The sequence below is a fragment of the Lathamus discolor genome, chromosome 5 (assembly GCF_037157495.1).
Source record: "Lathamus discolor isolate bLatDis1 chromosome 5, bLatDis1.hap1, whole genome shotgun sequence".
NCBI lineage: Eukaryota > Metazoa > Chordata > Aves > Psittaciformes > Psittacidae > Lathamus > Lathamus discolor.
Window position 1 is genome coordinate 38,061,117 of NC_088888.1, and position 22,796 is coordinate 38,083,912.

Sequence of the window (22,796 nt, forward strand, 5' to 3'; positions counted from 1 at the left end):
ACAGACCGTAAATACACATTGTATTAAAACCACATTGCTCAGTACAATTAGTCAGTAAACTGTGAGTGAAGGCTTTGTGTGACAAAGACAGCGGAATAAATGGACATTAGTGACTGTTCAGTTACAGTGAAAGCTCTTTGCAGTCTGCAGGCTTAAGACATCCAAACAGTCACAGGACTCAGCATAATCAATCCCAGTTCAACAACAAGTACCAGAGGAAATAATTTTCCTGTTGTTACAAAGCTGCCACGTAACATGACGTGGAGGTTCTGCAAAACTTTTTCCCAGCTCAGTGTGCAGCAGTGCATGCAACGGGAACTACCTCCACCAAAACACACCACTTCCAGTCTTAGTCCAGTCAAAGACTTCTGGATCAGTTGTCAAATGTCATCTTAAAGAGGCTCCACAACCCCAGCCTCAATGTAATGTAGTTCAGCATGGTTTATGCAAAGGAAATGTAGTGGTGGAGGATGGAGGGAACAAAGACTTTAAAAGTGAAAGGGTTTGTTGTTTTTTCTTGTGTTAATAACCAGCTGTCAAGGAGAGAAAAAATGAGCACTGTACTTAGTAGTTAGGCTGCCTGCTGACTAATTACTGCCTTTGCAGAAATCAGCGCCTGCGCCTGAGGCCTGCGTTAGGGACCAAAGCAGTTAGATCATATCCACAGTCACACCTCTGAGCCTGCAATTGATTAAAGAAAGTGGGTAGTGAGTGGACTGTGGCCACCTCCCTCAGGCTTCATGACTCACTGCTAATAAGGTGCATCCCACCTCCTGTGTAGCATTCCACATCCTCATGGTGGAGAGGATGAGACAAGTCCCCCTGCTTTGGGAGGCAGAGCTGGCCAGCATGGCCAAGAGGAGATAGACAAGGGATCTGCTGTCTTCAGTTGGACTCAATCTCCAAAATCATGGAGAAAAATCTATGATCATCTAGGTATCAAACCTGCCTCTGCCAACAGCCCCACGGCCAAAGCAGCCAGAGACCTCAGGGTGGTTGTGCCATCCCATGCACATCCCCATGCCCTGGTGGTACCCTGCTGTCTCTGCCATGCTTCAGAGTACAAGAAGACCACTATTTGTGTCCTAAACAACCTCTATTGCAGCATCCTAGGGTCCAGAGCTTTTATCATATGCTGAACTCCTGGCACCTGAGCAGTTAATAAATGTTTGAGTCACTGGGGAGCTAATTTAAGATAGTCCACAATAACTGGGTGTAGCAAATAATTGGCAGACTGAAGAAATGGAAGATAGTATGAGATGCCTGGGTGTGGGTGTTTATGTGAGGCACAGGGAGAAGTTTTTGACTCAGAGGCTAAGTTCTCTGGGACAGATCTAAAGCAATGTAAACTCCAGTATGCATTCTGGGGAGGAAAGAAACTAATGTCTTTCTTTTCCATGGGACATTTAGTTTCAATGTTAAACATATTTTCATTAGTAATGCTACCAGTCATCAGACAGCTCTGAATTTTTAAAACCTCCCTTTCTAACTCCTACGCTACATTTCAGGAATGTTGTGTCCAACTCATGACAAGCCCTGCACCAAAACAATATTTTCTTCACAGACATTCCACATGCTTGGAAGCAAAAAAAAAAAAAAAGGTTGCTGAAATGCCACACACAAGAAAGCCATTTGGGTTGTGGGGGAGAGTCGCTCAGTGTGCAAACCACAATCAGTCATTTTTCTTACACCTTCCAAAAATCAACCCACAAAGCTAACATTCCTCAGAAATGCTTTTAAGAGATTTTCTACTCACCTGGAATAAAGATAACATTTACACTGCTGTTTCTTGTTGAGCAGCTATTCTTAAACCCAGGATGTGTTCTTGACTAATATATTTCCAAAGGAAACTTGAGCAGATAAAATCCATGCCTTCTGCAGACCAAGGAAGAAGGCCAGTCAACTAGTATTCCACCCCTTTCTCAAAGTCTTATAATGTGAAATGCTATTATTTTTAAAATGTATTATTAAAATAATTTTAATTAATACAGGGTACTGCTACACAGAAAGAAACTTCTTTTTATTTTCTCCTCTATCTCAAAACCAGGCTCTGAAATGAAATTATTCTGGTAGAGGAAAACACCTCCAGATCTTCACCAAACATGTGAGGAGGAAGTGCATTTGATAAAACCTGCATAACAAAAAAATCCATGTATCAGACTGTTTTCCAGCCTCCTCTCTCACTGTCCTCACTTGCATGTCTACTACCTGCTTCAGCCCAATGGTCCTTTCAGACAAAAGATTACAGTGGACTCAGATTATGTCTAAACATCTGGATGTACTACAACATATGTGTGTTCTGACAAAGGGTAGTTGGAGGCCAAGGGCTCTCAGACATCTCCTCTCTTCCATGGTCTTCTCCTGTACTCCACCAGAGCACTGCATTTACAGCAGTTTGCAGTTGTGCAGCTACACAGCTGCATTCATGGTATACTGCATAGGACAGCTTAAAATTCTGAGCAAAGCCCCTCACAACCCACAGGCTTCTTCCAAAGTACAGCTCCCCTGACATATGTGTGAGGAATTAAGCACCAGACCATTACGTCCTAGCATGCTCTCCTAAAGCAAAGAGCAAAGGAGGAGGAAGGGGCCATGGTCATATGGATGGTGTGCATCCACAGATGGCACATGCATGGGCGTTTCCAAAGGTGCAAGTACCACATGTAGCCAGTTGGATTTGCTCACATCATCTGCTTTTGTTACTGGAAGGCCTCTTACATGGGGCAATTTCTTCCCACCAGAGGTGCCTCCTGTTAGCACATCTGTCGTTGCCTTCTGCTTCTCCTATCCCTTCCCCTTCTCATCTCCTCAGGAGCTAAGCCCCTGACATTAGGTCCTTCTCCATGCCAGGTGCCAGGTGCTGCATTTCAGGTGCTGGCTCGGCAGCAGCAAGCAGTAAGTGGTGCAGGAAAGGAGAAGCAGCAGCTGTGCTGTCACCAGCAGATAAGCTGTGCTTGTGTCCAAAGTCTGCCATGCAGCTGCATACTTTACGTGCCTTCAGACAGCTGTGCATTAGGGCCAAAGTTGGCTTTTCATTGTAAATTGTATTAAGCAGCCATTTAAAAGGCAGCCCATTTACCTTGGTCCCCTTGTGCCGTCTCTTTGCACCTTCACCATCACCAGAGGGACTCATAAAATCGTTCAACAAAAGCTGTCTCTGGGTAGCACAATGCTCCTCTCCACAGGATGTGCATGGCAAAAGGTCACCCCAACACGTATGAATTTTGAGGGGCTGGTTTCAAGCATGTATGTGTCCTCATGTTTTTGAGAGTGAGGATAAAGCAGGATAAAAACAATCAGACATGCAGGCTGCTTCTTCAGCAGGTAGGGACAGATAGCCTGCTTGTGGACATTGAAGGAGGAAAGGTAGTGAGTGCATTTTAGAGGCAAATGATCTGGGTCTGCATTAGCAGCTCTTTATTGTCCAGCAATGGAAGGTCTAATTGAGGCTGTATAATTGTCTCCTCACTATATAAAATGAAATGTACACTCCCTCAGTGGATATCTTTGATGAAAAGCCAATTGGGGAAAAGGTTGAAATACATGGCAGGATCAATTTTATTTGTAATGTTTTTTAACACTTCATCTATCCATTTATCTGGCTGAAGCGGGTTGAAATAAATATTATGTTAGCAACTATGCAGCGGAACGAGGCTTTGCTTTTGATTAAAAACTAAAGAGGAAACAACCATCACCATTTTATAGACATAATTTGTTTCACATACATTTTTTCAATACTAGTGTGTAATAAAATATTTAACTGGTAAATAAAAATGCCTATAAACTTCCAAAGAGATCTTCAGAGCACCTGAACAAAGACTGAAGAATGTGGTTTTATTCTGTGTTAATTGTCTTGTAATATTTGCGTGAGCCTATATAAAAAGATAGGCATATATATGCAGTTACACATGCAATTATCTCTTCATCCATGCATCACTTCCATATAGAATAAATGCACTAAAAATATTGCTCTAAAGCCTTATTATTCATTGCTCTGTTTCTTGTTTTATTGATATTAATAATATTTGCCTCTACATAAAGCCTATTTCACTGATATTATTTACTTCATTGTGCAAACTGAAATCACAAACCAAGATACAGACACCAACCAAGATTCAGACACCAGTCCTCCATTCCTCCACTGCAGAGCATTTTAGAGTTCCTGTTTAAAGAACCAGAAAGATAAAAGGTAATTAATGCATTTTTTCCCATTTTTATATATGGAATATATGCACCAAGCTAAAGGCAAGAAAACATTGTATTTTATATGATATCATATTTGATCTCTTAAATACTATACATCAATGATATTACTGATGTAAATAAATAAGTAAAGCATGATAAAGTAAACATCTGACATGTATCATGCCTAAGGGCCTTAGTTTTATTTGAACCTATAAATGTTGGGTAAAGATCAAGACTTTTCCACCAAAGGTTTTACCCAGTGGATGTTTATTTTTCTTCAATGTAATTTGATGCTGCTGTCAGTCTTGGCATTAATACATTAAAAGTTAAATTTATGTCAGCACCAACAGATCAACTATCAGATGTTGATATTAACTTTGACATCAAGATCATTAAGAAATTGCCATCATGTAAATTAATTATCAGAATTGTATTGGCATGAATGCATAATGATATTACTCATGCAAATAATCAAAGAAATTGCACAGTGAAAAGCACATTAGAATAATGGCACAAAATGTCATTATTCTGGTTTCTTGACAACTAGACACTATTAGTTTTCAGCACAGTGAACTTGAACGTTAACAGAGTGAGTCAGGGAAGTCCAGTTCAGGGCTCAAGCTGCTCCTATTTGTGCATGCCTTTATACTTATGAGATTGTAAGAGTGAAAACTTTTTGTAACTCATCAAAGAAAGCTTTTTACATCACTTTGGGAGAAATTAAAAAAAACAAACCAATCCAAAACACAAACAACAAAGAGAACCAAAAACAAAGCCACAGAATGACTTATAGCACTGTTCAAAGATATATGCTCTTTCGTTGTTGCCAATTCCAGGTCTCAAGGGACACCAGCACAGAAGGGTTGTTAAAATGCTAGGATTTTCCTGAGCACAGGAGAGTAATAATTAACCTCAAAGTATTTAGGTTATCTTCTTCCACCCCATACCCAAAAGGTAATTATTACTGATCAGCGCTCAGGGTGATTACGGTTCATGTGTGTGTTCTCTTAATTTAATGTGCAGCGGACTGAGTTAGCTTTTTCGTCAACAGCAAAAGACTGTCCACTCTAATAGAATAAACATTACTAATGAGTCAGTAGTGCGTGCCAGCTTACTCAACAGCTGGGCACATTTCTTTTAAATGTCTCTCTCCATTCCCTCCCAAGCCAATGGAAGAGGTCTCTCTCAGTCATGGTTTTGTACTCAATCCAGAAATGCTATTACAGAAATAATGCAAAAAGGCAGTCATTTCTGGGCTTCTTGCCTTCCACTTCTCAGCTCTACTAGACTAAGGAAGCACCACCACTGCCCCTAAAAATAAAATTCAATGTTTAAACCAGTTAAAATGGGGAGAGGTAGGGGGAGGGAGAGGCAGAGGAGGGAAGCTTTATTTATCCTCCTATAGAAGGCCACTCCTAACAACACTCAGAAGAAAATGAATATTTCCAGGATAAAGTGGAAAAGTAGGAGACAGGCCATCTATAAGCTGTTCTTGGCCCTATCCTTGTTCTTCTGTGTAATTTAAGGCAAGCCACGTAAATGGCTTGCCTTAATTTTTTCGCCTTTGCCAAAGTGAGAACAGTGCCAACACAAAGAGAACACAAAGAGATGTGGCAAGGGATCCATAATTAAAACAACAAAAGCCACTCCATTAATTAAAACTCTTCAAGCTACCTAAATGCACAAGCTACCTACTGCACAAACGTCCTAGAAATTTCTCATAAAATCTGTAAAAGATTTGTTTTGACCTAAGGTCTAAGTTCTGCAGCTGCATCTCCCAGTACAGACTCCTGCATGTCTGAGGATTCACTTCTAAATCTCTCTTTGGATCTTCCTTGTCACTGCATTCTCTAGTCTTGACATAATGAATCTCAACCCAGAAATGGGACACAACAGGCAGGCAATCTATATGACCCTGGTACCAAAGGTTTGGTTGCCTAGATCTTCTGGCAGTTTAGAGCTTATTTTCTTGGGTTTGTTTTGGGCAATGGGAAGAGACACACAGCAAACTATTTTAGGGTAGTCAAAGTCTCTGGGAGCGACCTGGATCGTAATTAATATAAGGGCACTGGCAATTGTAATTTTAAAGAGTAAAACTACTTTAAAGTTATTTCTGGTTTTCTTTAAACTTTGTAAGTTGCCTCGGGGGCAGCTAACTTTTCAGGTATGCTTTGACGTTTTACAGTGAAATACAGACATTTTACTTGAAACAGTTTGTTTAATGATGCCGTGAGCCTTTTACTTCTGTTTAACAATCCAGGCTTTGCTTCTAATCCATCAACAGATAGGTCAAATTCGTACCCATAATTTAAAGTTATATTAATAAGATCTATGACATGTCTTGAAACATTTTATTGATAATATGTAATCTATTATAAGTATCATGAGCTTGTGGAGCTGCTGTCACTCAGGGATTTTGTGCATAAGGTATTATATCTCAAAAGCATACTGCTGCAGTGAAAAAAAGGACTTTAAATAAATAGGCTGGCACAATTCTGCCTTCACAGGGACAGTCTATAAATTCACAAACAAGATTTACTGTGTAATTCAAGCCTGAATCAACACAGGACTTACCCTGTGTAACTGAGAAGGGACACACCACGTGGTAGGGTGTTTATGGCATGGGCAATATTGTAATGCAGAGGTTGTTTTGCAAGCACATCTTTTCCTTTTCTAATTACATTGATTGCCACCTCCCATTTGCAATCACATACCTGCACCGAGTTTAACTGAACTAATTGCTACATGATAAATTTATATAAGGAAAATATTGAGGGTCTATTTAGTGCGTTATAATGTAATTTAGCAGCTGGGGGGGGAAAAAGAGATGGTAATAACAGCATCATGTGACTTCATCAATTCTCCACGTAACATGGCAAAGCAGCCTCTGTACTATATCTGTGAGACCTCTGAAGTGAGGTAGCTGCATCTGGACCAGAATGAACATCTGTAAATGCACTAGCTAGCTTCTAGTTTATGACCACATTTACTTGTGTGAGTTTACCATGTCTTGCAGATATTTTTCATTCCCCTGCTGTTTGTCGACAGTATAAAACTAGATTCCTGGGAAAGGGCAGATAGTACATTACTTAAGCAGCAATAAAACCCTGAAGTGATTGATGGTCCTTGTGACATCATCTGAAGATGTAATTCACTCAAGGAGTTGCTGCTCCTCCACCCAAAAATTTAGCAGTTCTTGTCTACTAAGAATCATCTTGTTTTTTTTTCTTATTAAAAAAAAAAAAATTAAATTACAAACAATGCAAAATACCCTTATCCAGTTAATTCTCTCTTTACAGGGGTTAGGACCCCATGCAATTGAGTGTCAACTGGGAAAACACAACCCCTCCAAAGAGTTAATCCATGCCCAGCACCAGCATGTGTTGTTGTTATATGATCATCAGAAGTCCTGGCTCTAGACACCTACCATCAGAGCTGTCCCTGACTTTCAGAGGTCAAGATCATGTTACCTCTCATCTTCTCCTATATGAGCAAAAGAAACATGCTCTCTCTGTCTACTTTCCTCTCTGCCTACAGAGCTGTTCCCTGACAAGTAAGAGTGTATTAAAGATGTGATCTGCTAACAAAAGATACAGCAAAATCAAATGTTACACCCTGCAAGCTGAACTGGAGTTGCAACTCACCAGTTCTTTCTAAAACCTGAACAGAAACACATAGCACAGTGTTTAGGCAGGTGGAAGAAAAAGATTCATAGTGTGTCTGTCCTTCACAAATATTTTCTGCTGGTTTAGCTAGTTTAAAAGGAAGATTTCTGACCTGGGCTGCTTTGGAGAGCAGTACTGCACTTGTTTTTCTAAGAGGCAATATTATGGATTATCATTTGCTGCTAACTTAAAAGAAGGGATTATAAACAAGTGCTTGGAGTGGCATATTAAGAACTGCAACTCCTTAGCCCTGCTGTCTGCTCAGCTTTGCCTCTTAAGTCTTTGGGCAAATAACATTAACCCTTCCCCATCTCACACTGCAAACCTGTGAAGCAGTCGCTCCCACCTGAGTGCTGAGTTCAAATACATATTTTTAAAGTGCTTTGAGGTTTGCAGGCATGCCTTACTCTAAAATGGTAGATATCTTCTAGACAGATTCATGGGCTGTGAAGTATCAAGGAAAAGAGCAAACACTGAGGAGCCAGCAAAGCTAATAGCTATAGCTCGGCTATGCTGGGGACTCCTACAATTACAGTTTGTTCTTTTGATCAGCCTCTCCAAACACACAGAAAATGTCACTCATTCTCACAGCTGTTCCTGTGCTCATACCCTCCCAAAAAGACCACTGATGTCACTGAGAGCCTGGCTGCCTCAGGGTGACCCAGACAGGCCCACGGAAAGGCCCAAGCCGCTTAAGATTTTCCCCCAAACTCCCATGCTCGCTGCTCCTTGTGAAACAGGAGCAGAAGCAGCCTGTGAGCTGTTAGAAACAGGAGTTGGGATCTGGAGCTCCTTGGGACTCTCACTTGACTGTGAATAGTTTTTCTAACCAAAACTACTCTTTCTTCTCAGTTCATATTACACGAGCACTACCCTATACAATATTCAAGCAGCTTTTGAAGAAGTGCTGACAGTAATGAGACTGGCTGTGCTGCAGGGCAGGCAGGAGAAAGCCCTTCAGCCACTCACATCTCCCCCTCATATCGCAGCACAAAAACAGGTAACAGGCTCCCTAAAACGGTGGCTTCATCCATCTCACAGCTCCTCACACCAAAGTCACAATGCTTGCCTCATCCTTCACCTCATCCCTCCTTCACATCATTTCAGCACAGCAGCAACTGCCCCCCCATTAATCCAGCCATACCTGGCTGCCTAGCCATGCTGGAGGAATGGGATGGGGTGGGCAGTAGGGTGCCCAGGCATCAAAGGTCTCCTTATTTCAAATGGAAGTATCCTGATTTATACAATCAGAGACAAACGCATAATCAACCTTGCTCTGATTAATTGTCGTGGAAACGGTAAAGAGCTATCAATGCAGCAACCAGGAGAGCTTAAAACTAAATATAACCTGCAGGAGGGGAGAGAGGATGAGTCTTTGAAAACACTTCTCTGAAGCGAAACAGGAATCTATGAAAAGTTTCCTCTCCTCTCCCCAGTCCTCCAGCCTGTGCAGTGAAATGGGAGTTCCTGCCTTCCCAAATAGAAGTGCTGCTCGCCTTCCTAGGATGAACAGCTGGGACCATCCTGCTATCACCTCCCTGCTCTTCCTCACTGCTTTAAAATTAGCATCGCTGTGATCAGGTGGCAGCGGAAGAAATGCTCACCCACCACTTGCTATGGCCTTCAGAGCTGATCACTAAAGCAACACTTGCCTCCAGGAGCTGGGGAATTCGCAACACCCCATACCACCACCAGCCCAGGGCCAGGTCTCATCACAAGAGCAGAAGGCTCTCACCCATCCAGAGAGCTCCCACTGCTGCTGCTGGCACCATGGCATGTCTGCCCGGGTTGGCTCTGGCACTTGGCGTGAAGCAGCCGGGGAGGCAGAAGTGACTCTACAGACATAAATAGCAGAGCCGGTCTGAGCTGAGGAAGATGATTCAATGAGATATTTTGGTTGCATTTTTACGAAGGCAGCAAGACTTTCCAAAGAAGGTATTTTTAGTGGGTTGAGACCCATGATACTGATCAGTAGGCACAGAAGCTGCCAGTGCAGGAAACCTGTAGAGTAAAAACACTCTGAGGGAGTATCCAGACAAAGTGTGAAGTGCAAGCCAGAGAAGAGCTTCTTGTAAATGTGGAGCTCCAGCAACCTCCTTGAGCAAATTTCACAAAGAGTACTCAGCAACACGAAGTGTCCATTCAGCCCTTCCTGGCTCATCCTGATAAATGCTTCATTTCTGGTTTAACAGCAAATTGAAATTGATTAAGCCAGCGTTGATATTGTCCTACAAGTTACAGAGAAACTAAATTCATTTGGGATAAATCCCAAGAAAGAGCAACACTCATGCATGCATACGCATATACTATTTAAAATAGGTTCATCTGGGATGCATAAAACCTGAAATAATGTTCATTAGGACTGGGAAAGGAAACACTACTAATCAGCTCTAGGCTTCTTGTTACTCAGCGGAAGAAAACTTCAGTCAGATAATTTTTTAAACAGAGATAAAATCCCCAAAATTCTCCTTGGAAGAATTACCCAGCTAACTTGCCATAAATATGAGGAGGTGGCAAAAAGGCAAATGAAAGGGGTTGGGGGCTGGAGTATTATTATTTTTTAATTTGCATTCAACAGGAGAAAGATTTATGCATGAGATGCAAATTGCTATGCGTTATTTACACATCTGAAGAAAAACAAATCTTGAATGTAAATGCTTAGAGGGCATATTTTTAAATATGAAAGTGGTAAAATTATTATAATGTTTATAACTCCCACACTGTTTAAAAGAGATTAAATTGGGGAAAAATGCGCCCTTTTATTTAAATTATAGAGTCTTCCGCAAATATTAGGGTAGAAATCAAATACAAACATCTGTGTGTTTCCATTCTTGAGAGTCTTTCAGAGCAATTTGCTCACCTAGTAGTTGGTCCTATCCAGAATATCCCAGTGGGTTACAAACTGAAGGGGGCAGTGGCCATTTGCAGTTTTTCTGTTTCCATCATGAAATAACTATGTATGCCTTCAGAAAATAAAGAAACAAAAATACCTTTATAAAACCAACTCCAACTCCAAAAGTAGTCCAGCTCAGGTGGTGGGATATATATGACTTGCAGTAGACCATGCCTGAGAATGAGGTGAATACAATCATCATAGAATGGTTAGGGTTGGAAAGGACCTTAAGGTCATCAAGTTCCAACCCCCCTGCCATGGGCAGGGACACCTCACACTAAACCATGCCACACAAGGCTCTGTCCAGTCTGGCCTTGAACACTGCCAGGGATGGAGCACTCACAACCTCCCTGGGCAACCCATTCCAGTGCCTCACCACCCTAACAGGAAAGAATTTCCTCCTTATATCCAGTCTAAACTTCCCCTGTTTAAGTTTTAACCCATTACCCCTTGTCCTGTCACTACAGTCCCTGACAAAGAGTCGCTCCCCAGCGTCCCTATAGGCCCCCTTCAGGTACTGGAAGGCTGCTATTAGGTCTCCATGCAGCCTTCTCTTCTCCAGGCTGAACAGCCCCAGCTTTCTCAGCCTGTCTTCACACAGGAGGTGATCCAGTCCCCTGATCATCCTCGAGGCCAACTGCCCGCCCTGTTCCAGCACTCCCTAGGGTGGGTTTTCCACGCTAAGGATGGTGCCGGACGGCCCCTGTGAGTCCCTGCTCGCCTCAGCGGAGCTGCCTGCTCCCGGGCAAGGTCTGGGTGCAGCAGGAGGCTCCCGTGGTGGCTCTCGGCTCTCAGAACTGAAGCTCCTGCACGCGGTGTTTGCCCCGGCTCTGGTGCTGAAGGCTGCTCTCTGGAGCTGCTTACTTAGGGAAACGACCGACGTAGCACTGACATCTGCAGTGACATAGCAAACTGAGGTAAAAGGCCAGTAAGAAAACAGCAAGAACGAGAAAAAGATGAGCTGAGAGCAGATGATGGTTCTTAGAAGATCCAGCACTGCCTAGTTAATCCATATCCACTGAAATGTTTTACAGTTCTCTTTGGAAAATTTAAAGTATCTCTAATATGCTAGCACTGCTCAATCATTCATGTATTCACTTCTGGAGGGGAAAAGCTATTATTTCTGTTTTTACCAGGAGAAAATCAAGGTAATAAGACCTGGGTTATCAAACCCATTTAAATGCTTGACTCCAGTCGCCTTTGATTATCTACACTGCAGATACCCATTAAAAGGCAAAGAGATTTAGTTGTCTTCATGTCCTTGCCACTTTTGAACAAGTGACTCACAACGCTGCCAACCTCCGGGGCTCAAAAGTCATGGGACTAGGCTCCATAAATAACCATTTTAGCTTGTTTTTTTGACATTGTGAGAGTTGGATGGGGGCTACAGTTTTCCTTCATCTGTCCTGTGTGAGATGGACCTTAGAGTCACATTTCTTTCTTCACAACACATCTCCCCAGTGCGAATGCTATAGCAAGACCTGAGTACACTAAACCGCTGTTCTCATAACACAGGGCCACTGCCCATGGCAATTACTCTCAAGTAGCTCTGCCCATGGCACTGCGTTCCACAGTAAGAATTCAGTGGGAATCCAGGCCATGTCTGGCAGGAGGAGGAGCCTTGCAAGCACGTTTCACAAACAGAATCAAAACTTTCACAAAGAACACCAGAAACTTGTCAGAGAGCTCCTACCCATTCAGTCAGGCCAGGGAATTTCTAGTCTGATTAAGAGTGGTCAAGATTAAACAAAACCCAAATGCTCCCTTTCTGCATATGAGTTCATAGACACACTAAAAATGCTTGAGAAGGCATCCACTCTTCACAGACAGAGACTTGGAGCAGGTTTCTGCAGTTGTGGTTTTTATGGCTATCCACATGGCTAATTCACATCAGGTTTTTGTTCATATTTTAATATTTACATCCAGATGCCACTGTAAGCTTCCAGATGTTTTTGCACAGACATCAAAAATGTTTGCATAGCAATTATGAAAAGAAAGTTTGAGGCAGTTTTCAAAGAACTGAGAATGACAAAAGACAAAGTGGCTTTTGTTGCTGAAAGATTTCAAGACTGTTTGTTCACCTACTAACCAAAAGTAGAAGCCAGTCTATATACTTGGAGTGTCCTATTTAGGTGCTGCCTTGGAAAAATTTAAGTTTCTAATGCCAGATGGTTCCTACCTTTTCTAGCAAGCGCAAATAAGTAGATACCTTCGCGGGTCTCCAGAGGGCGATTTATCCATGTAACTCAAACACCCCTTCAGTCTACACTGACTATATAAGACTCTAGATATTCCTGAGATTTAAACCACAAACATTCCTTTGCCATAGAGAAGAGACTGAAGGAGTAGGAGCTGCTATGCACTTGCTGCCCTTGGGATCAGTCCTGAAGCAGAGGGGATGTGCCTTCCTATGTGGTGTCACAGCACAGTCCCTCAGGAAACCTCACAAACACCCTGGGGAAGGAGGTGGAGGCGAGTTGCCTGTCCATCTCTGCTTTGACTGCACCCCAGCACTGGCTCAGGGAAAAGTGCCTGTTGCACCAGAGCACCTGATTCCAAGTAACTAAAATGGAGCCACCAGAACACATTCAGGCTAATCAGGAAATTTTCTAATGCTTCCAAGCATTTGCAGGGAAAGGACTCCCTGTAAGTCAGTGGGCTGGACTGCAGACAGGGCTGCTAGGTGAGATGGAGTCTGGGTAAGGGTTAGGTGGGCTTAAACCCTTCGCAAGTTATCTGTGCTCTGGCAGTTGTAAGACAACTTCATGCTTCCCTGTGTTTCTGTATGTGTTGGGGAGAAAAACACCCAAAAGCAAACATAATCCAAATGCCAAGTGTGGAGAAAAGATGAAAAACCTTTCTTGATGTTGATAATTGTATCATATGCTCAGAACAACACAGTGAAAAAGGAGCTATGTTAGGCAAGAGTGAGAAGATGACTGAGAGAAGGGATTTGTTTAGCACCAACACTCAAAGTGACAGTCTGGCTGCCAAGTCCAGTTGTTTCTGGGAGAGAAAACAGGCATTCTCCATCTTTGTGCACTCTGAGTACTTGCTGAAACACATATTTTTTTCCAACAAATAACCAACGGGAGTTTTGTCAGTAAGTTCAATGGGCCAGGATTTTTCTTTGGCTAGGAATTGGTGGGCAGGCTGGCAGCAGCAGTATCAGCCCACCATGCTGCTCTCATGAACTGGAGTGTCCCTGGATTTGCCCATAGAGCTCTGCAGAGACAGAGGTGGGCGGCAAACGTCGCTGCATGAGTTACATTTGTATTCAGCCAGCTACAAGTGAAATTACACCATAGTCTACTTAGGGAAGGATTTTTCACTAAGAAACAAATATCAAAGTGTGAGAATGTTTATCAGTATTTTCTGCAATTGACCAAGGCTTGGAAGCATAGATTTACACCCTAGACAGCAGTGTGAAGTAGAGATAGCCAACGGCTTTAAACTGGTTTAGATACCAGAAGAAATATATCTGCAGCAGTGTTATTTCAAACCACCACTCAGTTAAAACTAGCTCAGCGTCTCCTTCAGTTGCCTTGTAACCTGCAGTATATTCTGATGCTATAAGTGAAGAAAAATTGCAGAGAGGAAACAGCTGGGAGAACATAAAGTAAATTTAGAATTATTTTTCAGAGAAATATCTCAGAACTTGGTGGAGAAATTATTTCCTAGGCACAACTTTCCTAGTCTCAGCACTACTCTTTGGCACAAAAATTATGTAAAAAGCAAAACAAAGGAAAAAGTAATCTGATTTGCATCATGAAATCCATGCAGCCATTACTCAGCACTGCTGCTGCCAAATGTCTTGAGTCCGTAAAACCAAGCACAACTCCAAATGTAATATGCAACCTTTAAAAGGCAAAACAAAACTAAAGAACGTCTGAAAACTGTCTTTCAGGTCTTCAGCTGCTGAGAATCACTATGGTTTCCTTTACTCCAGTGGAGCAATGCTTATATACATCAACTCAAAAAAAGCTGTACTGAGCTGCACCAGTCATTATACCCACTGTAATAAAGGAAGCTCCTAGGACTAGACCATAACCCCTCCTGTAACTGGTGATTCTCAGGCAAATCAGCTGTCTTACTTATATTATTTACCCCAAAATTTATGTGCCACATCTTGCATATTACTGTAAGCTGTACTTACTGTAATCACTGCCAGCAATGACCATGAAACTCCATTTTATGATTCTCAGCAGCAGAGTCACATAATTACGCTGTTCACCTTTTGTTGCTTAGCATTTGCTGATGATTAGCCCAGAGTTAAGACGACATATTTTTCCCATAGCACCAGATCAGAGCAAGGTGTGTTTTCTCTCTGTTTATTACAATTATCTTTTTACCTTCCCTGGAAACATCAGTCTTTGATCCTTAACAGGACTGATTAATGAGCAAGATGGACTTTTGACGTCCTTTGGGAAGGCAATTCTTATGATTATTTTTCAGTGGTGACATCCGCATTCCACTTTAAGGGCCTATTTCATCACACAGTAGTGGCTAAGAGACAGGTCCTGGAAATCTTTATTTGTCATACGGGAAGCAAGACAAAACTTTACCTAGTCATATAAGACTGCTCTGCCTGCTTTGGTCTTGCCAGTGCTCCGTATTTGTCATGCAAGCAGTGTTTGACAAAGGCTCAAATGCAGTGGATGTTCACATGCAGGGAGCCTATAAAATCATGGGAATAATTCATTTAGTCATGTTCTCTTCCTGCGTTTTATAGTGTTTCTGATGATGAACAGGGTTTTATCAATGAAAAGTAAGTTGCACTATAACATCAGTAAGCGCAAGATTAAAGTGACTGGAGTTCCTTTAAATAAAGGACACCAAGGACGTATGGGACTCATCTTTAGTGGTGCATCAGATTACCCCAACTCTTCCTCCCCTTTGACTTTGCCAATTCTAATCAGGCGGGTGGTGATAAAAGAGGATGAGGCGTACATGGTCTGGTACAATAAAGCTGCCTGGAGAGTTGCATGAAAGAGGGGAGCCACATTTCTAGGCTGCAGCTGAGAATCAAGTCTCTTTTGATCAGGAGTATACCCCAGCTGTATCAAAGCACTGGTGTCTCTCTTCTGTACTGTGACTCTCAGTGGTCATTCAGCTGTGTCTAGCATTTGGGGTCACTGTGCAGGAGAGTGCGAATGCCTGAGGTACAGCCTGGGGCACAGTGGGTCAAGAGGAAAGGAACCATGCAGCCCTCTGTTACAGCCCTGTGTGATTTGTCTCTAATTTTTTAACAGATGCAAAAAGGCATTTCAAAACTTCCAAACAGAAAAAAAAAAAAAAAAAAAGAAAAGAAAAGAAAACCAAGAAAAAGAAAAAAAAAAAAACCCAACTTTAATTGCAAATAGTGGCATAAAAGCTGTGGCATTTAGTCAGCCTTTTTCCACCGGGTAGTAACTTTACTGGCTGTTTTCAAAAACTATTGCCTTGCCCTGTTAGACTCAATACCTGTCACATGATTAATGTGCCGGTGTCTTATTAACTCCTGTGTTAGAGGTGCTGCTGTATTCACACATCCCCCCCTTCTTTCCCCCCTTTTGCAAAAACCTCATTGCAGTCCTGCTGCTCTGACTGGAGGGTATGGCACCTTCCCACAAAACATCATAAAGAGCAAAGAATTACTGTTTCCCACTAATCCAGGCCATAAATCAACCTTCACGTTTTGTTCTGAGAATAGTGAGGGACTGCTTAAGTGCTCCCTGCGTTCACATTCACGAGACAGGCTGTGTCTTCAAAAAGAAGAAAGGGAAAAAAGAAAAAGGAGGGGGGAAGAAAAATCAGGAATGGCCAAATTGTTCCAGAGTCTGATTGATCTTATCTGGACCTCCCTTGCTGCAACAATAATTTGAGGCTGTCAAAAATTGCCACCTTATCTGATTGGTGGTCGTACCAGCTGCTATTTTATCGGAGCCCAGCTGGATGAGGAAAGCAGGACGTGGCACAACCTTGGTGTCTCAGCGCCTGACCTCAATATCTAATCAGTCAGATGTCTTGCTGAGGCTGCCTTGGGATGCTGTGCATGTCCCCTCCAGCACCAAGTCTTTCAAAAGACATTTGCTTCACACTGGTGCTAGCCCACCAGCACACACACACACACACAGAAAAACACATACACACAGAGCATATTCCAGCATGTCACCGCCTTGCCTGCTCGTGCTGTGGCACCTGAGAATTAAGGAGCTTTTCCATAAAACTTCAATAGACTTTCTTCTGAAAAGCTTGGTTTGCAGGACTGCTACCATGTCAGCAACGTTTCAGTCTCCTGCTGGCATTGCAGACAAGGCAAGGCAAGGCCTCCAAACTCATCTCATTGGTCTGATGTAAACTTTACAGTATATGTCAATTAGCACAATTAATGTCACCTATAGAACGTCATACTGTAGGCTCTGCCTCACAGCATGTTCTAGGAAAGATATGGGGTTTGTTACTTCAGATGGGAATTTGAAGGTCAAAGTTTGTACCCCGGCTCCGATGGCCATTAGCTGTATGACTGGGGAAAACCATTCTACCTCTTTGTTTTCAGATATGGACAGAGAATTACACTTGCAAGCCCCTAATCATGGCAAGGCCATACAGGGGATGTCTGCTAGCCCCAGATATTTCCCCCAGTGCTGAAGGGGAGAAATTTTCCTTTCGATCCATTGGAGGGACTGCCCAACACCTGTGGTCCTCTGGCCAAGGGAACAGTAAGCGGATCCACCTCCTGACCTTCACCAGCCCTGTTCTTCCTTTTCTCCTTCACACTAGGGCTGAAGGAGAGCCTCTAGTCACCCAGGCATGCTCCTGTGAGGAGAGTACCAAGTGGGGCAGGTCCCTGGGACACTGCTGTCCCCTCCCCTCCTATCTTGACAGTGGTGAATGTTGCTCAAAACAGCAGTCATTGCCGCAGCTGTGTGCTGCCCTGTTCAATAGCTGTGGCATGAGCAGCATCTGAGGGAGAAGCCTGTGCTTGAGCCACCTGAGATAGCAGTAGATCAGCAAGGAAGAAGGCTGCAAGGAGTGAAACCTGATGCATAGAAAAATTAACCATCCAAGGAAGAGAAGAGAGCTTTAGAGTGTCATTTCTGAAAAAGAAGAATTCAATATTATGGCTTTTAATTCCTTTATATGCTGACATTTATTATACAGAATTTTTAAAAAGCTGAAATTAGAATCAAAGATTTTGATTCTGTTAAGCCTTTGGTATGACCGTAATTTCCTTTTCTTTTCATGTTTTTCCTGGAAATTACTATAGCTTTATTTGTTCCTGCTTCATTTACAAAGAAAACCTCTGCAACTGGAGAATTTCTCATAAAACAGCAACTTAATTCCTAACCAGCTCTGTCCATCGCTTGTGCTGCATTCAGTGACTGCTAACAGAGGTCTTGGATATACCTCTTTGCATATTGTGGCCAGACACAAACCCTGGCATTTCTGCATGCAGGAAGTATGGGAAAATGGTGGAAGTCTGATGCAGAAAGATGTCTTGCGCAAGCACTCACTCTGCAGGAGAATTTCCCTGTTCAGTGTGTTGGGGCTACAGTAGGGAGTCCCACCCTATGAAAAATGTCAGGCAAACTGATGGACCAATACATTCTTTGGCCAAGTCTTTGTTTGCTGTTGCTCTTCCATAGTGCGAAAATACTGAATTATAATCATAGAATCATAGAATGGTTAGGGTTGGAAAGGACCTTAAGATCATCAAGTTCCAAACCCCCTGCCATGGGCAGGGACACCTCACACTAAACCATGCCACACAAGGCTCTGTCCAGCCTGGCCTTGAACACTGCCAGGGATGGAGCAGTCACAACCTCCCTGGGCAAACGATTCCAGTGCCTCACCACCCTAACAGGAAAGAATTTCCTCCTTATATCCAATTTAAACTTCCCCTGTTTAAGTTTTAACCCGTTACCCCTTGTCCTGTCACTACAGTCCCTGACAAAGAGTCGCTCCCCAGAGTCCCTATAGGCCCCCTTCAGGTACTGGAAGGCTGCCATGAAGTCTCCACACAGCCTTCTCTTCTCCAGGCTCAACAGCCCCAGCTTTCTCAGCCTATCTTCATACGGGAGGTGCTCCAGTCCCCTGATCATCCTCGTGGCCCTCCTCTGCACTTGTTCCAAGAGTTCCATGTCCTTTTTATGTTGAGGACACCAGAACTGCACACAATACTCCAAGTGAGGTCTCACGGGAGCAGAGCAGAGGGGCAGGATCACCTCCTTCGACCTGCTGGTCATGCTCCTTTTGATGCAGCCCAGGATACTGTTGGCTTTCTGGGCTGCAAGTGCATAATGATCATTTCTCATCAACCAACACCCCCAGGTCCTTCTCTGCAGGGCTGCTCTGAATCTCTTCTCTGCCCAACCTGTAGCTGTGCCTGGGATTGCTCCGACCCAGGTGTAGGACCTTGCACTTGGCATGGTTAAACTTCATAAGGTTGGCATCAGCCCACCTCACAAGCATGTTGAGGTCCCTCTGGATGGCATCCCTTCCCTCCAGCATATCAACCGAACCATACAGCTTGGTGTCACTGGCAAACTTGCTGAGGGCACACTCAATCCCACTGTCCATGTCACTGACAAAGATGTTGAACAAGACTGGTCTCATCACCGATCCCTGAGGGACACCATTTGTTACAGGTGCAGGATGTCTATGAAAACTCTAGCATTGAAAGCTCAGAGAACTACGTAAGTCTTGAGTTTAGTCCTTGTGGGAGTTAAAGAGTTTATTTTCTATGCTGCTATAATTTGCCTCCCTCCTCTTAAGTAACAGTAATAATAATATTAAGAAGACGAAGATGAAGAAGAATTTTCTATATAGTTTTTTTTTTCTGTTTGAGCTTTGATTCTGCTTACTGAACTGTGGCTGAGCAGTCATAGGGTTTGCTGTTTCCTAAAAACAGATCTAAATGCCATTAAGAGAGTAGCTGGAAGAGAATCATTACTGTATTTATTTATTTTGACATATAAAGAGTCTGGTTGTTCACAAAAAGAAACAGGGTGTGACAATACTTGTGGCTTGGAATAGCAAACATACTGAGGTGGGTTGCTCGCTGCCCAGTAACTGCACACAGAGCACACCCCTGGACAGCATTCCTGCACTCAGGAAGACATTGCAGCAAATTCCAGTCTAAATAAAGCCGCAGAAGAACAGATAAGCAATTGTATTTCAACACACACAGATGCATACACACAAGTATGTCCCCTTATCAGGACCTAGATAATAAACCCGAGGATGCAGCCAAGTGCATCTTCGTTGATTGACAACACATAACAGATTGCTTTAGTGTTGTCTTTGGGAGAAGAACATAAAATTAAATAAAATTCATTATTAAAAGCAAATCATCCCTCCGAAAATAGATGTCAAACTCTGACTAGACAAACGTGGTATTTCAGGTGGAAAATTGAATGGACTTAATAGGAGTAATATGAACAGTTGGTCCTGGAAGAGCTTATAAACTGTAAATACTGCTCACTGTCAATGCTAACACAATGATAAATGTATAAAAATATTAGTATCAAAAGACCGATGGAATATATTTGCAGTGTTGGGGAAAGTGTGAAAGGAGGTAGCTGTCCTTCTCATGGCTTTATATTAATCTCTGAGTACTAGCTGATAGCAGGGGCCACAAGCACTATAATTAGATTTTGGAAATGTATATAGGGAGGAGGAAATGGAATAATTAAGGTAAGGTATCAGATGCCTGTCCTCATCCTTTTTAAACAAGACAGAAATATACCCTGCATTCGTTCAGCATGCAACCTTCAAGGGGAAAGGTGTCAGACACTGTAATTGGTAGAACTTGAATGCTGCTGTCCTGGTGTCCCTTTTTTAAGGAAACCTATTTGCCACACCAAAATTGATCCGTCAAGGTTGTTATCTCATAATGCACACCTAGAGAGGTACTGCAAGGCCTGAGGGTAAGGAATAGCGGGCACTTCACAGCCTCAGCCACGATGCCAGCAATGCTGCACCCTCTCTGAGAGAACTCACTGCCGAGGCACAGGCTACCGAGTCAAATATATGTACATGTGTGTGAAGAGCTTGGGTTTGGCTTTGAAACGCATGGGCAAGGCAGTGAGAATGTTCTAATGGCATGGCATCTGGCCTGATCTGATGGCCAAACCAGGGGAGCATTTCCTTTTTCTTCTGGGGGGAGCTGGTAGGTAGGAGAGCCTCTGCCTTTCCACTCACACAGCACCTCTGAAGGGCATACTGGGTTTCAATTAACCTGCCCTCCTTAAACAACAGAGAAAAGACAGGGGACCTCAATAAACATGAAGAAGGATATTTTTGGTGTGGAAAATTATTTGACATTATTCTTAAATATTTAAAAGACACTGTCTGCTGGTTTGGAAATCCAGTGAATAATTTAATACTGTTTGACAGAGTCTCTTTGGGTCAATTATTCAGTAAGTGGATTAATACATTCTGACTAAAACAAAGCACATTGTGTTTTGCCGGGCATATCTTATTACATCACATATTCCATGTCACATTGCATTGCAGAGGATGCCAGCATAATCAAATGGGACAACTTGATTTAGACAATGCAATCAGAATAATTTCCAAATATATTTCAAAAGCTTCCTGTTCCTGGCTATTTCTCTACCTGGTCTGTCTATATTTATCTGTCTAAAATGAAAAATAACACAGCAAGAGATCTGATCAACCTATATAAAAAAAAAAAAAAATCTAGTTGGAAACTGACAGTAACTCTTGACCTCATTATAACCCTAAGCACCTTATCTATACCAAACACTTTAATTTTAGAATAGCATCTTTAAAGCCCCAGGGGAAAAGACAGAGCATCTCTTGATGCTTGACAGCAATTCTCTAACACTGACATGGTCCAAAAGAGATATTCTTATCAAATCCTTCTGAGGAAAGCAGCTGTAATATAGGATCTCAAGGGCAATAGGGATACAATACAGGTTAAAAAAAGAAGGATCCTTGGGATTTTAAGAGATATGTAGAAGGCTTCAGAGGCAGCAGCTGTCTCCCAGCAGAGAGGATTTTATAGGTAAAACTGGAATGGAGGGTGCTGCCAATGTTTTAGATCACCAGCAAACACACCTCCCTCTCCTGTCCTAATTGCCTTCCTTGCACAACATGTTGTGTAGAAACAGGTGGGACTTTCTTCCCCAAAATCCTGTAATGCAAGGTAGGGAAGATGGTAATTTTAGTCAGGTAATTAAAATTTTTAATTTCTATTTTATGGAGAATTCTTAGATTCTTCAATTTTCCTTCAAGTATAAAGCAAATAAAAAGTCAATAATCTAATAACTTTACTGTGAAAAAAAGATTCCAAAAGCAATTCTATGTTTATGCATTTTTTATAATTGCAGTATGAATATTGCAACACAGTATAAAACCCAAAACCATGCTGTTGAGGATAAATACTCAATTTCATGGGAGTGATCCGAGCCTAACATGATATTTACTTCATTAAAGTGAGATATTTCTGCAAAAGTTTCCATTTCCTGCAGTCAGCGTTTTCCGACCAAATTCCTTTACCAGGTGAAAATTATAAAAACAAATACATGGAAAGGCATCTGAAGGTCTGAGTAACATCAGAATAAAAATCATTAGGAAAATAAAAGGTACCTGTTCCTTTGCTCTCAGAGCAGAGATGCTAAGGCCTTTCTCATACCATGTAAATGAAAAGAAGAGAGTTGCACGACCATGGCAAGTCAGAATAGACTTTTGCTCTCCAGCAAAATCCTCCACGTAGCATAGCTAGGATGGCACTTAGTTTTGTCCAGCGTCTGCTTCAGCACAGCAAAATGTACACCTAGGAAGAAAAAAAAGATGAGTTTTCTTCTGAACATTTCCTAAGGGTGACTCAACAGGAATTCATCCTATATGTGTGAATGGGAGCAAGGATGAGGTCAGGATAAAGCCCCAGAGAACCTTATAAGATTAATTGCAAGGAGTCTCCAGAGATTTAGTTCAGACAAGCACTGAAAAATTCCCATGGCCATGTGTATCTTTGCCAGACTATCTGAACAATTTCCCCTCCAGAGACATACAACAGATTATCTTCTTCAGGTCGCCAGCAC

General features: G+C 42.4%; 1 long non-coding RNA gene across 1 annotated transcript in view; it reads right to left on the bottom strand.

The window, feature by feature from the left end:
• LOC136014289 (uncharacterized) overlaps positions 1-22,796 on the bottom strand; it is a 41,337-nt gene that overhangs the window by 9,477 nt on the left and 9,064 nt on the right. Inside the window, exons 3-5 of the long non-coding RNA XR_010612608.1 lie at positions 22,342-22,528; positions 4,110-4,162; positions 1,757-1,875 (exon numbers count right to left, since the gene is read on the bottom strand). This is a non-coding gene — a long non-coding RNA (uncharacterized LOC136014289). The remainder of the gene's footprint in view (positions 1-1,756; positions 1,876-4,109; positions 4,163-22,341; positions 22,529-22,796) is intronic.